This window comes from Camelus bactrianus, chromosome 11 (genome assembly GCF_048773025.1).
Source record: "Camelus bactrianus isolate YW-2024 breed Bactrian camel chromosome 11, ASM4877302v1, whole genome shotgun sequence".
Lineage (NCBI taxonomy): Eukaryota > Metazoa > Chordata > Mammalia > Artiodactyla > Camelidae > Camelus > Camelus bactrianus.
The window spans coordinates 59,848,946-59,868,468 of record NC_133549.1 but is presented as its reverse complement, the minus strand read 5'-3'; the positions used below and the strand labels follow the sequence as shown (position 1 = coordinate 59,868,468).

Sequence of the window (19,523 nt, the reverse complement as noted above, 5' to 3'; positions counted from 1 at the left end):
TATCAGACTCTCAATTTTTCTTTAGAGAACTACTTTCTTTCCATTCTCAGTCCAAGTTTTGGTCTTCACGTGTACTTGTGACTTAAGCTTAAGATAAGCTTAGTGGTGATTGGTCGAGTTAGGACAAGAGCAAGTCAGTCAAGTTTCATCAAAGTCCTTCCTAGGGCTTTTGAGATGTTTCTTTTCTTCCCTGGTAGAACTGAACCTGAGGTGATGTAGCCCTCGAGTTCCTGGTAAACTTCTTGTCACTACTCAGAGCCAGATAAGGAAACCATCATGGAACAGGGCAAGACAAGAAGCTGGAGAGAAACCAGACACTAGTGATAACACGTAAGCCTCTAGATCCAACAGTACAAAGACATTACTCCTGAGCTTTCAGTTTTGTGCACCAACAAATTGCAATTTCCCTATCCTGTTTTCTTTAGTGTGTGACTAAGTTAGCCAGAGTTGATTTCTGTTGCTGGCAAGTGAAAAAAAACCTAACAACTTAGTAACCAACTCAGTTACAGAGGCTGATGCAGTTTTCTGATTAAGAAATCTCTTTCCTTCCTTCCTTTCTCCCTATGTCAAATAGAGTCACCTCATGTCACTTTATCAGCATTTGCTGAAGTTTCCCTTCTAGGTAGAAGTTTGTGATTGTCTTTTCTGAGACTAGAACATTTTTGGAATCTCCCTGAGATGACCATAGTATAGTCAGAAGAAATGACAAGATAAAGAAAGCTGCAGATGAATTCAGTTGTGGGTAAATGGTATATTTTTGTACCCAGCAGAGAGAAAAACGGGATAGTACAAATTTATTATTGTATATGTGGCAATATAAGAGGCCTGGCATATTTAATCTACAAAACCACAACTAGATTAACGAAGGACAATCAATTAGGCTATGAAATTAAATAGATGGTTATAAATTTTAGTACATGGTAAGGGGAAAATATAAAGTATAAATATTAGAGCAAATAAGCAGAACATTGTGTCTTTTTTGTGTGTGTACTCGGGATATAAAATGGTCAGCAACTTTTAGAAAATGACATACGACATGCCTAGTCTATGACTGACTTCGTTGTTTTTATCATCATTACTAAAATCACCCATAATCAAAACAAAGGAAACCATCACTAAGTATATCTGATGTTAAGCACTTAAGCATTTTGAGTAAGTACTTGCCACATAAAATTCACCTGATTTCTCATTCCACATATAGGACAGAAAGTCAAGGATCCTTCTTAATGTCTTTAAAAGTTCTCGGGGTTGGGAGCCTAGGTTTCTCTGACTCTGATCATTTTCTTACATTGATTTTTTTTTTAAACCTGTCTCTGAGTTTTCTTGTCACTGATTTGTCACCTCTATGCTGGATTCCATTTTGGCTTTTTATCCATCGAAGGACTAATGACACAAAATGCATTATGTAAGAGATTTGTACAAAAATTGGGTGTGGGTGCAGAATAGAGCCAGTACATATAACAGGGAGCATTTTACATTTGCATTTTTGCATGATAAATGTCTTTAATATGGGCATACAGTATCCATGGTCCATTAAAGTCTCTCAACTATTCTTCTTGGCCATTGTCCCTCCTACTGCCGTGACCTCCAAACCTCCGTCTTGCTGGGGTTCTTCTCTCCCCTCCATCCTGAGCACCTGCCTCCCCTTATCGACCTGCTAAAAATTTGTTATGCAATCCTTACAACCACCTGTGAGCTTTGTTTATTACTAATGTCAGGGAAATAAATTTGACCCACTGAAATAACTTGGGTTTAGGAATCAGCCATGCGTGTTGAGGTTAGGGAAGTTCTTTGGTATAACAAGTCAGCATCTCACATCTGTTGCTGTACCTTCCCGACTCCCAAGTGAGGTGGTAGGACCTAGTGTATGTATGACAAGGAGGGGTGAGTGGAATGAGAAGTGGAGTTTATCAAAAATACTTTAAAAAACTTTTAAAAAACATTTGGAAATTTTATAAAGTCTGATTTGTGGGTTTATAAGTAGAAGGAACTCATTAGCTGGGAAAATAATTCAAAACCCAGGGACATATGCCAAGATCTAAAAAGAAAATTCTTCCTCCTCTTTCTTTATCTTTTCCTTCATAGGAGAGCCATAGCTTGCAAATTCCCTTTTTATGACAATGCAATCAAGGTGCATTGCTTTCTTATAAGACAATTAATTCTGATTTGGGTGACGGTTTATGATTTATAAGGAAAGAACTGAAGAATTTCTCCTACCAAATTTCTCTTATCTAATGTTAAGTTGTAATGTTTACACTGAAGTAAATATTCTGCTCATTCAAATTTATTCCCCAAGTGGCGAATAAGCTTATCTGTAATAATTAGGATGACGGTGGTAACAATGGGAAATATTTCTTGAGCTTTTATTGTACAGCAGACACTTGGGTTTATGTAAGCATTATCTCATTTAAGTCTCCCAGTAATTCTGCAACAGAAACTGTTATTTTATTTTTATTGAAGTATAGTTGGTTTACAATGTTGTGTTAATTTCTGGTGTACAGCATAGTGATTCAGTTATACATAAAGATATATTCCTTTTCATATTCTTTTTCATTATAGGCTATTATAAGATATTGAATATTGTTCCCTGTGCTCTACAGTAGGACCTTGTTGTTTATCTATTTTATATATAGTAGTTAGTAACTGCAAATCCTTAACTCAATTTATTCCTCAAAACTCCCCCTTCCCCACCTGATAACCATAAATATGAAGATTCCTTAAAAAACTGGTAATAAACTTAACCTATGATCCACCAATCCCACTCTTGGGCATATATCCAGAGGAATCTCTAATTGGAAAAGATACATGCACCCCAATGTTCATAGCAGCACTATTTACAATAGCCAAGGCATGGAAGTAACCTAAAAGTCCATCAACAGATGACTGGATAAAGAGGTTGTAGTCTATATATATAATGTACTACTCAGCCATAAAAAAGAATAAAATAATGCCATTTGCTGCAACATGGATGGACCTGGATGGAGATCATCATAAGTGAAGTAAGCCAGAAAGAGAAAGAAAAATACCATATGATATCACTTCTGTGTGGAATTTTAAAAAAAAAGATACAAATGAACTTATTTACAAAACAAAAACAGACTCACAGACAGAAAACAAAGTGTTATTACATATGTCCATTTTTATATCTGAAGAAAAGGAAACAGACACAGAACAGATAAATGACACTCTCAGTGTCTCATCAAGCCAAACGTGGTCTGTAATTTGTGTAGTGAAGGTTGGATCTGCAATGGTTTTGTTCCTTAGATGCTTCATGCTTGTGTGGATGCTTGGAAGCATCGTTCTGGTTGCTTCCATGTTGATTCTACGGCAATTTGGTATTTATCTCATCAAGTGGTGAGCTGATTGCTACCAAACCTTTCTTTTCTGTTTTATAGTTAATGATTCCATTTTGAAGAAATGAGATAAAGGAGGAGGAAAAACCCTGTCACCACAAAGACAGAATCATAGAAATTCTAGAAAAATTTTAGAAAAAGATTCCTTACAGATGAATAATAAAACATGAAGAAATCTAAGGCACAGATATGTTCCCTGACTTGCTCAAGGTCAGATAGTTATATAATCATGTTTCCCTTTGTCAAAGAAGTTCAGTGTTTTAAGCAACTCATTTATTTTAATGTTGGAAGATCTCTATAAATCTTCCTGCATTACTTAGATAAATAATTTGCCACTAAAATTGTTTTTCAGTAATTTTGTTTGGCCATTTTAATGTGTGTTTTTCATAATCTCTAACGCTGAATTTCTCATCAATTCAGCCCTCCAGATTTTATTAGGTTTTGCGTGCTCGGGAAATAACACCATCAAAGCAGAGTTATCTTCACATACGCAGGACAATTATATTGATATATCATGTGCTGTATTTTAATTTCAAAATTATTGCCTCATTGTTTTCTCCTAGAGCCCAGTTTTATTTCTCTCTTCTTATCGTTAAAGGTACAGCGGCAAGTAATTCACCCTTAAAAAAGGAAGTGAAAAGAAAAGGTTTGCTTAAAAAAATGTAGCTAGAAAAATCTCCCACAGAGTGAATTCCCACAGTGTTATGGAGGATGTAAATTTAGCCCAGTGTGATTCAAACAATCGAGTTAGGAATTTTAATTTAATGGTTTGTTCCTTTGAATTGTTAAACGTTCACCTCATTGTGCAAGTTGTGTTTGAATTGAAGAAAATTAAACTAAAATGTGTTGAATGTGCCCCAATCAGGTTATTCTGGGAGGTCTGATTCACAGGCTTGAGTGATGGACTAGAAAGTGAATTAACAAATGGAAGACGAGGAGGCTTAAATTATTTCACTTCACTAATAATGATTCTATTCTCTCCCAATATTTTAGGATTTAAATATTTGGTTTTTGTGATGGCTATGTCATTTTAGCAGTTTAAAGAGTCTGGGGGAATTATCTTATTTTCATTTCAACGCAACCCAGAAACCCATGTTTTTGGTATGTTGGCCAGAAACCTCAGTGCCTCGCAGATGAGAGGGTTTGTGAGTCAGTTCCTGCCCAACTGGCTTGGTTGTGGTAAATAAAATGCTGGAGGAGAAAAACTGCTGGTTGGAAGAACAGATGAGATTAAGAACCAAGGATTTTTTTTTATGGTATCTTAGAGAATAGTCCAATAGGCCAAATGGGTCAAGACAATCATGCCTCATGTTTGGAATTACAACTGTAAGATTTGGTAAAATACAGCACTTTTCTTGGAAAGTAAGACAACACATAAAAAAGCCCATCAAGAGGAAAGTAATTTGCTGATAAGCTTTTTACATGTTTACCTATAAAGAAAGAAATGTTAATAAAGCAAGCCCTTTGACAGTAAAACAGAGTTCTTACCACTTAGAGGCTTTAAAAGTTAGACCTGGTGGGGGCCTTAGAGCTACATGTATTGTTCAACTCCATTTCCAAGATGTTGAGACTAAACCTCAGACATGAGTGTGTCTTGCCAAGGGTCAAACCAGTACCTTCTGAGTTAGAACACATATATCTTTTTTTTCTTTTCATGCCATTATGCCTCCTGGTTTTCTCTTGGGAACACTTATGTCTCAAATAGTTGTCGTTGCCCTCAAGTCCCTTTCCTTTTTTTTTTTTTTCTTTCATATTTTAATTGAAGTATAGTCGGTTTACAATGTTGTGTAAATTTCTGGTGTACGGCACAATGCTTGAGTCATATATGAACATACATATATTCATTTTCATATTCTTTTCACCATAAGTTACTACAAGATACTGAATATAGTTCCCTGTGTTATACAGTATAAACTTGTTGTTTATCTATTTTATATGTATTAGTTAGTATCTGCAAATCTTGAACTCCCAATTTATCCCTTCCCACCTCCTTTCCCTCCTGGTAACTGTAAGTTTGTTTTTTATGTCTGTGAGTCTATTTCTGTTTTGTAAAGAAGTTCATTTATCTTTTTTTTTTTTTTTTTTTTTTTTTTTAGATTCCACATATAAGTGGTATCATATGGTATTTTTCACTTTCTGGCTTCCTTCACTTAGAATGACATTCTCCAGGTCCATCTATGTTGCTGTAAGTGGCAATATTTTATTATTTTTTATGGCTGGGTAGTATTCCATTGTATAAATATACCACAGCTTCTTTATCCAGTCATCTGTTGATGGACATGTCTTGGCTATTGTATATAGTGCTGATATGTACATTGGGGTGCATGTATCTTTTTGAATTAAGGTTCCTTCTGGATATATGCTCAGGAGTGGGATTAGTGGATCATATGTTGGGTCTATTTTTAGTCTTTTGAGGAATCTCCATACTGTTTTCCATAATGGCTGCATCAAACTATGTTCCCACCAACAGTGTAGGAAGGTTCCCTTTTCTCCACAGCCTCTCCAGCATTTATCATTTGTGGACTTTTGAATCATGACCATTCTGATTGGTGTGAGGTGATACCTCATTATAGTTTTGATTTGCATTTCTCTGATGATTAGTGATATTGAGCATTTTTTCATGTGCCTGTTGATCATTTGTATTTCTTCCTTGGAGAATTGCTTGTTTAGGTCTTCTGCGCATTTTTTGATTGGGTTATTTGTGTTTTTCTTATTAAGTTGTATGAGCTGTTTATATATTCTGGATATTAAGCCCTTGTCAGTCTTATCTTTTGCAAATATTTTCTCCCATTATGCAGGTTATCTTTTTGTTTTGTTTATGGTTTCCTTTGTTATGCAAAAGCTTATTTGTTTAATTAGGTCCCATTTGTTTATTTTTGCTTTTATTTCTATTGCTTGGGTAGACTGCCCTAGGAGAACTTTGCTGAGATTTATGTTGGATAATGCTTGTGTATGTTTTCTTCTAAGAGGTTTAGTGTCTTGTCTTATGTTTAAATCTTTAAGCCATTTTGAGTTTATTTTTGTGTGTGAGAGTGTTCTAACTTCATTGAGCTTCATTCATGCAGCTGTCCAGTTTTCCGAACACCATTTACTGGAGAGACTGTCTTTATCAAGTCTCTTTTCTTGAACTAAATTTTGGTATCAGTTTACAGCACGTGTCTCTGTGTTTAGAATGATCATGGCCATGGCCACCCATTGTGGTGGTGTAATTACTACAGCCACAAATGCTGATAATGTAGTGGCTCGGGACCTTTTCACCACCGTGGTGGTTCTGAAAGCCTTATCCCTCTGCAGGCAGATCCAGCCCCATCATTGTGGTACCTGAGCCCAGAGTGTGCTTCCTCAAAGCTAGGGGTGAATGGCACTGACGAAGTTTAGCAAAGACAGATGGTTCTACATGCCTCATTTCCGCGTTTATCAAAGGTATTTCTCCTGCTTGGATGAAACATATCGCTGTAAAACAATTAGGCCACATGGAACAAAATGACACTCTGAGATAGCAAACATTTAAATAGAGATGGAATACTTAGTTAAGTGTACTGATATTACCAAGAGCCCCGGAAGTCAGGACACTTGTTCTACTGAAGAGCTAAATGGCTTCAAGCCCCTTGACTTCTCCAAGTCTTAGTTTCTTCATCTGTAAACAGAGAGTTTGGATTAGGTTATTGCTAAAGGCTCTTTGTGTTCTAGCAAGCACCTTTTAAACATACACATCTCTGTTATCATCTTTGAAGCGTGAAAATTTATGAAATGATAGAGACAGATGATTTTTCTGGATCCTGATTGCAAAGTTTCTCCCAGCTAGGATTAACCTCACTTATATATGGTTTCCCATTGGGCTTTAGTCCTTACAAAAATCTGAATGCTTTTCAGTTTAATGTGTGTTAACAATCTGTTTGTTCAGTGCTTAGAAGAGTAATTTTAGGAAATATTTTTCTCTCCAGAATCCTCAACAAGCAATCCTTAAGCACCAACTGAGTGCGGGGTACTCTTGGCATTGAGAGTTCGAAGAACCATAGAGTTTGGTTGGGGTCCTCAGCGGGGCTTAGAGTGCTGTTGAAGAGAGCAGAATTATGATTGAGGGCACATTTAATTAAATGACAAATGAGTGATTTAGAGAATAATTACAGTTTGTAGCCTGTTTTAATTTAACCACTTAATTTTCCTATATTGAGGATTTCTGCTCTTTAAATTCTCTTTATCATGGTTTAAACACATCTATTAAGAGTTGACTCATCTAGCAGTGAATAATTATCCTCTTGTTTTCTTTGAGATAATTCTCAGATTAAAAAAGAATTTTTGGCATTTGAGTCTAATGATGAAGACTGTGGGAAAGAAGTAATCCCAATGATTATGTCTAAAGAAATATGTATTATATATAGCTTTTTCTTGCTATGTTAACACTGTCTTCAAACCACATACTAATTAAAACATAGCAGGTAGAAATGATCAGCCAGCATCATATGTGACCACTGGATACCATCCCAGACACTGCAACGCTGCTAGTCACCTGTGTGTGGCATCTGTTTGTCCCCTTTTTTACTAACTAAATGATCTCCAATTTCATTTGGTTTGGCAATGTACATGGCTTTAAAAAGTTATGCTCATGATGTTCTCTTGTGGCAGGGGTAGCCTGCAATATGACATAATCCTATCCAATGAAATATAAAGATAAGTCACAGGATTGGGCTCCCATAAAACTTGTTAAGGTCAAGGAAGAGGCTGATCCAAATGACAAATGCTCTTTGCTTTCATCCTCTGTTTCTGGGATGTGGATACTGCTACAGCTGGATGTAGGAAAGCTGTGTTGAATTCACAAGGAAGTTCTGTGAATAATACATCCTTAGCATGCCAGTGCAGAGTGTGTGAGAGAGCCTGGGTTCCAAGTGACACCATGAGTTGTCGTATCAGCCGTGGATTCCTTGTCTCTAGGCTTCTCATTCAGTGAAGGACATAAAACTCCTTATTTGTTTAAGCCATTTTCGGGGCATTGCTTCTATTATCGTGGCTGAACACATGTTAAGGGATATGAGTATATACTATGTGTAATCTTACTGGGTATACAGAAAGACTTCTAGGAGTTTCTAAGTCTCCTGAGGGATGGAGATAGATACACACACACACACCCACACCTACAAATACACATAACTAGTGATGGATGTGATTCTAAAGGCCTCCGTGAATATGGAAGAAGAGATTAACCTGACTGACAATGTCTGAGAAGGCTTCTTGGGGGAAGGTTTGTTAAGCCTTCTGTTTTTCTTCACAAAGGTTGGTTTTGACCTTGCAGGCACACAGGAACTAGAGGGACACCTTGGGGCAGAGGAACAACTTGAATGATACTATAGAGATTCTCCAGTTAGGTCTCACCAGCTCATTAAAGAAATATAAAACAGTATAGAGTGTTTCTAAACTGTCTCAGTTTGCTCTAGTGCAGATCACAAAGTTGGTTTGAACTGGAAGTTGCAATTACAGTTGTAGTGTTCATTTGATTCTCACATCAGCTTTTTTTTTTTTTTTGACCTACCTCATAACTGGTTCCAACCTTTGTTGTGTTTTGTTCATATACTGGAGGCTGCAGGGATGGCCACAGAAGAGCAATACTGGACAAGAGAACCAAACCCCATTTCTGTTCTGGGTAATTTGGCTTGTTCTCCACCCTAACTTTTAATCCCATAGGAAGTCACATGTGAGCTTGATAGTTAAACAAGAAAAATTGTGATAAACTGTATCCTCTTTTCAGGGTTTCCTAGTCCTTCACCTCTTAAATGCCCCAAAATGGTGATTATCAAGGAATTTCTAAGATGGAGGTGGGTGAGAGTTGATATTAAGTTAATTGGCATGGTTTATGGATTTGTATAGATATATATATAGATAGATGGCATTCAATGATGTAGACCCATTTAGATACCAGCCATGTTCATTTAGATATTATACATAGACACATACATTCAGGTCCTTCCTTTTGGAATCTGTGCAGATGAGTGGTTAAAATCCATGTATGAGCTTTTGTTGCCAGAATCTTCATTTTTACCTGAAATTCTTCTTTGTGGAACTTTTGCTTTCCATGGCCAATTTCCTGACTTCTTTTTTTATACTTATCTAACTTTACAAGATATGTATTTTTTCATGCAAATGACCACGTGTCTGGAACAAGAATGCAAAATACGTGGCAGCTACTGGACACCCTTATTTCCTTTCCATGCCTGTACCCATGTTGTGCATCCTTGGGACCCAAGGCCCTTTCCTACTGAAATTAGGCTGCCTCAAAACCTTCTTCAACACAGTGCTCCAAGGAGGGCAACAGAAATATTTTAATTGAGACTCAGGATGAAAGTCATTTGCCATCCTCTGAATGAGTGGTACTTTATTCTTTGGATACAAGACTACACTAAAGCCTTGTGTATCCAGAGGTACTCCTTAGTCTTCAGGAAATCTTGGGTTTCTCTTTCAAGGACATGAGGAATGTTCTTCCAGGAGGTGGTTTCAGAGAGTAACTTGTATCTAGTTATGGTCTTAAACCTCCCTGCTCATCCAGAGTTCTTGCAGTCTCCTCAGTGCTGATAATGAGCTGATAATCTTATTTGACTTTCCTGTTTTATAAACAGGAAGGTGTTTCCTTTACAATTGTGAGAAATCTGATAAAATATTCCCATAAAATGCTACTTCATCTGTAACTACTGTAATAATTTCCTATTGTTGCTGTAACAAATGACCACATACACAGTGGGTTAAAACAAGAATGTATTTTCTTACAGTTCAGGAGATCAGAAATCCTAAAATCAAAGTGTTGTCAGGGCTGCATTCCTTCTGAAGGTTCCAGGGGAGAAACCATTTCCTTACCTTTTCTTGCTACTGGAGGCCACCTGCGTTTCTTGGTTTGTGGGCCCTTCTTCCATCTTCAAAGCCAGCACTAGAACATCTTCAAATTTCTCTCTGACTCTGACATTCCTGCCTTCCTCTTACAAGGATCCTTGTGATTAGACTGAGCCCACCTAGATAATCCAAGATAGTCTTTTCTTCTCAAGGTTCTTAATTTAATCACACCTGTGAAGTTGCGGTTGCCACATAAGGCAGCATAGTCACAAGTTCCTGGGGTTAGGATGCGGGCGTCTTTGGGGAAGCTTTATTCTACCCATGACCCATAGCCAGTCACTTTCAGTCACTTGATGACTGATTCATCTTCACTGTTTTACACACAGATACCCATCGTGCACAGTATTTTCCTGACATATAACTAGGAAAGCTAGATGCAGTTATCCTTTTTGTCTGGAGGAGAAAAATAGAGGTTCAAAGAGAAAAAATTAGTTGTCCATGAACATGAAAGTGGAGAGCTGGGATTTGAGCCCTGTGTGTCTAACTTGAGGTCTGGAGTTTTCAGTCATACACTGTAAAATCCTCAGCTTTCATTCAAAATAAGGCAGTGATTTCTCAAACTTACATTAGCAGCAAAACCTTATGTTAAATGAAATCTTACCCATGTAACTGATATGTCCCACTTCACCAACAAGGGGTTCAAAACAAGGGCATCTCTCTTTTAATATTCAAATTAAATTACTCCAAGCTCCATCTTGCTGTTATAGAAATGTCTTTCTTTCCTCCTTGGATTCTCCTTTCCATAACAAGCCCAAGAACATTAGAAGTGTGTATTCAGCCCACGACATAACATGGGGGAAAAAAGCCCAAAATAGTCTAATGTGTTTACCAGGAGCCAGGATGTCCACAGCTGTTACTGCTGCTGTTGCCACAGGGTGTCACTGCTGGAGATGGGAGCGGTGCGTGTCTACCGGAAGAAGGAGGGCAGAGACCTACATGCACACACTGACATCTTTGGCTGGTGGTAGACTCTGAATGTGGGGAGTAAAAGGAAGCCCCTCTTGGACAATGTTAGGCAGACCTGTGGCCACCCATGCTTCTCCTCTTACGGTTTACCAAGAAACTGCTCTTTCACAATGGAACTTACTGCCATTTTCCTGAGGCAGACCCTCTCTCATTGTCTGGGGAGCTGGGGCATATGAAGGTTTTCCTCTCTTTGAAACAGCTCACATCCAGAACCAGCTTCTCTTAGAACATCAGCATCCTAGCCCATGACTTTGGAGACAGTCCTCTCTTGGTTCCAAGGTCTGTCTCATTTGATGCATCTAAATAAGTGATAATTCTTTAGAGGTTTTAGAATTAGATTAGGTTGGAAGGAACAAAAAACTAAAAACACCAGATAGTGATGGCATGAACAAGGAACAAGTTTATTTCTTTGTGTTGTTCTATCTTTGTTCTACTCTGTGGTTTTTATGCTCCTAAAGTCAACTCATAAACCAAGGTGTTCACTAAATCTGAAAGCTGCAGTCATCAAATCCATATTCCAACTAAGAGATAAGGTAAAAGAAAAGAGAATGACTCCTTTTTAAGGATATTTTCTTTACATCCCACTGTCTAGAACTTAGATGGCCAGATGACCTTACCTATCTGCAAGAGAACATGGGAAATGTGACTTGTATTCCAGGTGGCCGTATGTTCTGCTAAAACTGAAGGATGCTGTTCCTAAGGCAAAAGGTAACAACTAGCAGTCTCTGTTCTAAGGGAAACACCCTAACTTATTATCCAGTCACCTCGTTTTATAAAACAGACAGGAGCAGATTGCTCTGTTCGAAGCAGAGGTGGTTTTCTAGAGTCCTGCGCACTCAGCTTTCTGCACCTTTGCTGTGGTTCTTGAGCCAATGCTGAGAAATAGAGGACTGCAAAGCTCAATTTGAAAACCATGTTACTGAGATGACAGCTCACGACTCAAAGGGTGACTTGCTTCCTGCTTTTGACAAACTCGTTTACTTATTTTTCCTGATAAATTTAAGACTTACAGAAAAATAAAAATAACAATATAGCAATGATAGTATACCTACCACCCAGATTTACTCCCATCATACAGGGTCCCAGTATTATTTTAAAGAAATAAAGCATTTCAGATCTAGCTACAATTCCTCTAAAATACCACACAGGCTCATTTTCTACTTTTTCCATTTCTGTGTCCAATTTCTGTCCTCCCCAACCTGTATCATAATATTGGTATTTATACTTCAAGTTTATTTGAAAAAACTCAAGTCCATACTTCATTTTGATTTCCTTTATTTTTACCTAATGTGCCTTTTCTGTCCCAGGACCTCATCCAGGCTACCACGTTACATTTAGCAGTTATATCTCCTTAGGCTCCTCCTGCCTGTAATACTCTCTTATTTCCTTGTTTTTGATGAGCTTGACTGTTATGAGGAGCATTGGCTAAGGTATTTTGCAGACTACCTTGGTTGATTTGTCTGATACTTTCTCATGATTACACTGGGGTTATAGGTTTAGGGGAGGAAGAGCACAGAGGCAAAGTGCCATTTTCTTTACATCATGTCAAGGGTACATACCATCTCCATGATTTATCACTACTGATACTGACCTTAAGCACCTGGATGAGGAAGTGTCTGTCAGATTTCTCTACTGGGAAGTTCCTCTTTTATTCTTCTTTTCATACTGTGCTTTTTTAGAAGAAAGTCACTAATGCACAGCTTACGGCTACACTTCAGGAGCGGGGAATGATCGTTCCCCTCTTGAGGATGGGAACTCTTCTGCATAAGAGATTTATCTCTTCTCCCTCATTTATTTATTTGTCCAGTCATTGATTTATGTCAGTGTGGATTCATGGAGATTTATTCTATACTTTGAGTTACAGTTCAATACTATGTGTGCATTGGGGGGGAGTTACTTTTGTTAAAATTGTTCCACCTTTGGTCATTGGGAGCTCTTTCAGCTGGCAGCGATGGCCCTTTGACATACCTCCAACCTCCAGTTGTCATTTAATTAATTAATTAAAGCACTTCTTTGTTCCCTGGTACTACAGAATCCTCCAGGCTCCTCTTGCACCAGTCCTGGAATCAGCTACTTCTCCAAAGAGCCCTGGTTCCTTCTATTGGAGAATGGTACTAAGAACTAAGATTTGGGCACTAGACATGTTTGAAATCATATATAATATATATTTATATGTATATAATATATATTATATATAGAATGTATATATTACATATGTATTACCCACTCATGTATACATACATACTTATGTGTATATATATATATACATGTGTTAAAAATCATATATATATGATTTTTATTTTAACAGGACTTGGTAGTAAGTAATAAACTAAGAGTAGTAAAACTCTAATTGTGGCTTTTTAGCATTAGTGGAACAAGTGGCAAAATTTTTAGGTTGTAGTCCTTGCGGCTCACTGCCCTTCCCTGTCACATTGTGAGAGCAGTCACTTACTCATATTGGAACTTAATCTTAACCTTTATTTGAGTCACAAACTCCTTTTGAAATGCTGTTGAAAGGTTAACAGGCCTTTTACCCAGGGGAAAAAAAAAACAAACCAGATATGGAATTTAGTCTAGGATTTCCAAGGTTCAGGGTTTCTCTGAAGTCTGACCTAGGACGTCACTGACCCCTGGTCAGGGGACCTTGGTGCTAGAGGACGTCCACATGCCCTGTTGATGATCTTCTCTAGCCTCACATCCATTATGACCTCTCTTCTGGCCAAGGAAATAGTGTCAATTAACAAATAAATCAGAAGAGTCTAATCCGGTAATAGTTTCTCCATCAGCTAATTACAAACATTTATTTTAAGCAGTTCTCTTTTATGTAAAACCATGATGGAGTTGTTTGGGATTCTCTTTGGGTTTCTAAACCAAGATTTATAGGGGGAAAAAAAACCCGAAGTTAATTTGTATGGATTCTTTAATTTCTCTGTCTCCTGATTTTGAGTCACTTCCCCTTTGCATTAATGATGCCTATTTAAAACGGGTACAGTGGGAAGGATAACACACTTAGCATAATGTTGTGTCTATAAAAACCAACATAGGTGTAGGATGGAAAGAGTTAATCGAGTTAAATCTCAGTACATTTTTCTGAAGCGGTGTTTAACACTGATTATTTCAAGGTGGTTTTTATAATCACTTCCAAATGTTTTAATGAGGTGGTTTTTTTCATTTTTCTCAAGGCTTCTTTAAAAAATTTTTTTCCTTTCCATATTGATTTTACAGCTACTTCCCTTAATGCCGCCATTGGCAGACCCAGTTATGCACTTTTACGGTTTGTTCTGGAAGCTTTCATCCACCTCCCAGCCCCATCTCTCTTCCTGTCTCCTGGGTGCTCTTCATCTGAGCAGAAAGCTCTTCGGGTCTGATTCCTCACGGTTTCCCGCGCTGCCTGCCTCCCAGGCTGTGTGCAGTTTTTATTTCAATCTGTCAGTTGTAGTCGTAGCTACCTCCTGTTGTCAGCTTGCTTCTTTAAGATCTTCCTGGAATAGAATCGACCAGATTAGTGATTTTATCTAATTTATTGATTATCCGCATTGATAATCTGTTTAATTCGTGTATGTGTTCCTTTGGTCTCAGACATCGCCTTAGAAGCGCTTCCCTTTCCGGATCTGGGTTTCTCCAGTCTGGCAAGGGGCCCCTACTGTATCAGGTGGTGATACGCAGCTGGGCTGCCCAGGGGGAGGCAGGGCCGGGACGCTCGTCACACGCCACAACTTTGGGACAGCTCTGGGTAAACCCACGATACCAGCCACCCTGGGCTAATGTCAGGGATGAGAGTCAGCATACGCCTACCAGTCCTTCAGACAGAGGTCCCGTTAGGTCACAATAAACAGCCGCAAGATTTATGGCTTCTCAAAGAGGAAAACCAATTCCCTAGACAATTGCTGGGCTCGTTATCGGTAATGGCGGACCCTCTCCTTGCAAACATCGTGACAGGGAAACAAGACCACTCATCAAAACAAGATCACTTATCAAACAGGGTCTTATATCTTGATGCAAAAAGTGTTGGGTATTTTCTACAAGGTAGTGATAATAAATGGGACGGTTTCCCCTATTTCCTTTGTCTTCCTTGTTGGCTTGAGTCCAGAAGCCTATTCTCAATTTAGTCCGAAGTCTTCATAAATACAGCTTTCCCCCCTGAACTGTGTTACCCACATAAGCTTATTGAGGGATTCTGCACTTTGATTTGGAAGTTGAAGTGGTCAAGGTACATCTGTTTTTAATGGAGAGAGAGGGTGTGTCTCAGGTCAATGTCAAGCTCTCTGCCAAGGGTAGTGGAAAGGAATGCATGAGTGTAGTGTCCCCTATGTATATGCTTGGGCAGTGGAGCTTGCTCACTGGCTGTCCTCCCAGGATGAGGGACTGTTTATGTATGAATGATGTTAGAGTAGCTCTAGCCCTCAGTGGGGAAAAGGCTAATTAGGTAACCTGTTGGAGAAAAGCTTTTTAAAATTTGGATTATGGTAGAATGTTAACATAAATTTGAAGACTAACCTACCATTTTCCAGTGTAGTAATGATAAAATAATGATAAATTATAGACAAATAATAGGAATCCACATTGTCTGAGGGCCATTCAAAGGCAACAGTGAAGACTGTCAAGTCATTTGGATAAACACTGTCCCACAGTCCCAGATGATTTGTCCCTGCATATCTAAACACCTGAGTATTTGGAAATGGCCATTTAGGGCTGATACTTTCTCTCACCCAGATGTTTGGCATCCTGTGAACAGGGCAGTGTATCTGGCTTTGAGATTAAACATTCTGTATTAAGCAGATTCATCAAAAACAGAGGTTGAAGGACAAAGGCCCATTGGAAAAAAAAAGTCTTTGGAAAATGGCAGTATCAGGGTCTCCATAACATGAACTGGGTTCCCAGGTGACAGCACCCTCTCATGATTCCCTCATTAATACCCATGGGAGCCACTGATCCCACTCTAGTCTTAGTTGGCTTGACTTCCAAACCCCAGGAAAAAAAAATGTTATTTGAATCTGGAGTCTTTTATTATTAATAATAATAGGCATAAAATTTAATAATTGAGAAACGATACCAAAAAGGAAGATAAAGTAGGGGACTCAAATGAGAAACAGATCCCCAAGCCCAAGGAAGTAAGTGTGAGCGCGGATGTAGCAGTAATATGAAGAAAAGGAAAAATGTGTAGCTGCCATGTGTAGTGGCAAGCTCCCTCCTAGGGCTATGCACTGGCTTCCAATTCTGTTCCCCCAGTTACCTCTGACTTAGAAAAATTCTGCTTTTGGAGTTGAAATTCTCCATGCTTTGTTTTACCCTAAGGGAATACATTTGTTTTTTCTGGAGTTTTTATGTTGTGAAAGCTAAATCTCTTACTTTTATCTAGGCAATGACGTATTTTAACAAACACTAGGGCTAGCAGTCCCAGCAAGTGTCCTGTCTCTGCATTGTCCCGTGAGGAGATGGGTTTACCCGTGGTTACAGACCATCTTCTATTTCTGTCTCTCTTGCCTGATGTATATTAGCCTTAGTCTCATCAGCTAGACTAAAGGGCTGCTTGAGGGACCAAAGACCTCATGTTCCATGAAGGTCTCTTCATAAAAGCAAGCATGATGCTGGACCTATGATACTGTTACTGTGTGCTTCGTCTCTACATGTGGGTTTGATGGGCTTGAGTACCTAAGAGAGGATCCTCCTTCTTGAGAGGGAGGAGCTCCCCAAAGGACTTATTTGAAAATATTCCCTAATTATAGATTATAAGAAATGACGGGTTTCTCTTACAATAAGTTCATAAGAAAGTTGTCACAAGTTGATGATTGTCTACTTACTGTGAATACATTTCAAGAATACTTGAAGTCCATTTTTTTAGACAAAATGTTCCTGACATTGTTTCAGCAAAGTATCTGACAAATGCTGCTTTTTTCTTAATCTCTTGGGTCAAACTGAGTCAGATTAGCACTTTACATGTTGTTTTTCCATTAGTTTAAAAAAAAAAAGGTTACACCTGCATTTTTAAAAAATCATAATTTTTCATAATGTTGTTTTCTCAATTGGAATAGATCCTATTTTGCACTAAAACTTTTCTAAGAATGGTTCTCTCATTTCTGGGGTATGATGGATGAGATGTTTTAGAGAGGTACACCAATTGACATTTTAGATTTTAGTAAGAATACATTTCGGTATGGAGTAGGAAGTATATAGCAGGCATATCAAACCTTGATTCATGGATATTATTGCTCAGGATAAAGTATATAAATACTGTGAACCAGGGTAGAGACAACTATTAAGTATTTAGGTGTTTACTTACTCTTTGTACATTGGTGCATGCAAAAGTGTAGCAAAAAATTGTAAATTTGGTAGATCACTTAGAAAAAAACATAGCTTCAAACCAAGACTAGACCTTCTATGAAGAGGGAAGAGAAGAGCCAGCACTCAGGCCTCAAGAGAGAAACATGTTCCTAACAGGGTACTGGCCCCCATTGACCTCCGTGCATTCTTAATGAGGGCTTTCTGCTTAAGGCAAGTTGAACACATCCTGAAGCCACTGATGACTCAGCCGTTCACCTGGCAGTATGACTGGGAAAGAATTCTGAACCCTGGTGTCACCACACTTGGATGTATCCTGTGAAGTATATCACAAACTGTCTGCTAATGAGAATTTATTATACCAAAATGGACAGGATTTTCTTTTAGTTATAAACTAAAGCAGATCCTATGGCTTCTATAAATGCCCTTACCTTCACTCACACACAATACTTTCTCTAGAGTTAGGAGAGAAAAGATGGGGAAATACAGAAGAGAGTAGGAATTGAAATTGCCTCTATCTCTGGGTCCAACCTTGGGTTTAGGTTTGCGTCACACTTGGGGCCATTGCTTATTCTACGTGGCCATCGTTATTTTTTTAAATTGTGGTATAGTTGATTTAAAATATTGTGTTGGTCCCAGGTATACAGCATAGTGATTTTTTTTTCTTTTTTTCTTGCAGATTATATTACATTATAGGTTATTATAAGTTATTGTGTATAATTCTCTGTGCTGTACAGTAAATTCTTGTTGATTATTTATTTTATGTATAGTAGTTTGTATCTGTTGATCCAATGCTCCTAATTTGTCCTCCCTGCCCCACTTTGGTAGCCAAAAGTTTGTTTTTTATGTCTATGAGTCTGTTTTTGTTTTGTATATAGATTCATTTGTATTATTTTTTGGATTCCACATTTAAGTGAGATCATATGATATCTGTCTTTCTCTGACATTTCACTAAACATAATATTCTCTAGGTGCATCCATGTTGCTGCAAGTGGCAATATTTCCTTCTTTTTTATGGCTGAGTAATATTCTATTATATATACACACCATTATACTATACCACTATATATATATATCTCACATTTTCTTAAGCCAATTGTCTGTTTTTATTTTTTTCAGTTTTATTAAGTAAAATTGATACAATTTGACTGCACATATACAATATATTGCATGTAAATACATATATACAATATACTGTACATATTTTTAATTGACATATGTGTACTGTTCATTGTTTCTAAGAACAGTTTAGAGTTTTAGCTTTTTAAACTTACATAGTTACCAAAGGAATAAAGCCAACCACAAAATAAGAATCAATAGAATGTAGTAATCCAATAGTAGTAATCCAATAGTAAAGTCAAATGTGATAATCCAGTTGTCTGTTAATGGGCACTTGGGTTTCTTCCATGTCTTGGCTGTTGTAGATTGCTGCTGTGAACATTGGGATACATGTATCTTTTCAAATAAGAGTTTTCTTTCTTTTTTTTTTTCTTTCTTTTTTTTTTTTTTTCTTTCTTTCTCTCTTTCTTTCTTTCTTTCTTCTATATATATCCAGGAGTGGAATTGCTGGATCATATGGCAGGTCTACTTTTTGTTTTTTAAGGAACCTCCATACCGTTCTCCATAGTGGCTGCCCCAATTTACATTCCCACCAATGCTGTACAAGTTGTCTCTTTTTCATGCATATTCTCTAGCATTTATTATTTGTCGATGTTTTGATGATAGCCATTCTGACAGGTGTGAGGTGATACCTCATAGTGGTTTTGATTTGCATTTCTCTAATAATTAGCAATGATGAGCATCTTTTCATGTGCCCATTAGCCATGTGTATGTCTTCTTTGGAAAAATGTCTATTCAGTTCTTCTACCCATTTTTTTTAATTGGGTTTTTTTATTGGGTTCTTTTTTTTTTTTTTTATTGAGTTGTATAAGCTGCTTGTATATTTTGGATGTTAACCCCTTGTTGGTCATATCATTTGCAAATATTTTCTCCCATCCGGTAGGTTGTCTTTTCATTTTGTTGATTGTTTCTTTTGTTGTGCAAAAGCTT

At 37.7% G+C, this 19,523-nt stretch overlaps 2 long non-coding RNA genes across 10 annotated transcripts in view; one reads left to right on the top strand and one right to left on the bottom strand.

Annotated features, from left to right (window-relative positions):
• Positions 1–19,523, top strand: part of LOC105071299 (uncharacterized) — a 137,827-nt gene that overhangs the window by 57,867 nt on the left and 60,437 nt on the right. The gene's annotated exons all lie outside the window — the stretch shown is intronic.
• Positions 9,911–19,523, bottom strand: part of LOC123617697 (uncharacterized) — a 549,026-nt gene continuing 539,413 nt past the window's right edge. For all 6 annotated transcript variants that reach the window (XR_012510260.1, XR_012510255.1, XR_012510256.1 and 3 more), the window contains one exon: positions 9,911–14,677. This is a non-coding gene — a long non-coding RNA (uncharacterized LOC123617697). The remainder of the gene's footprint in view (positions 14,678–19,523) is intronic.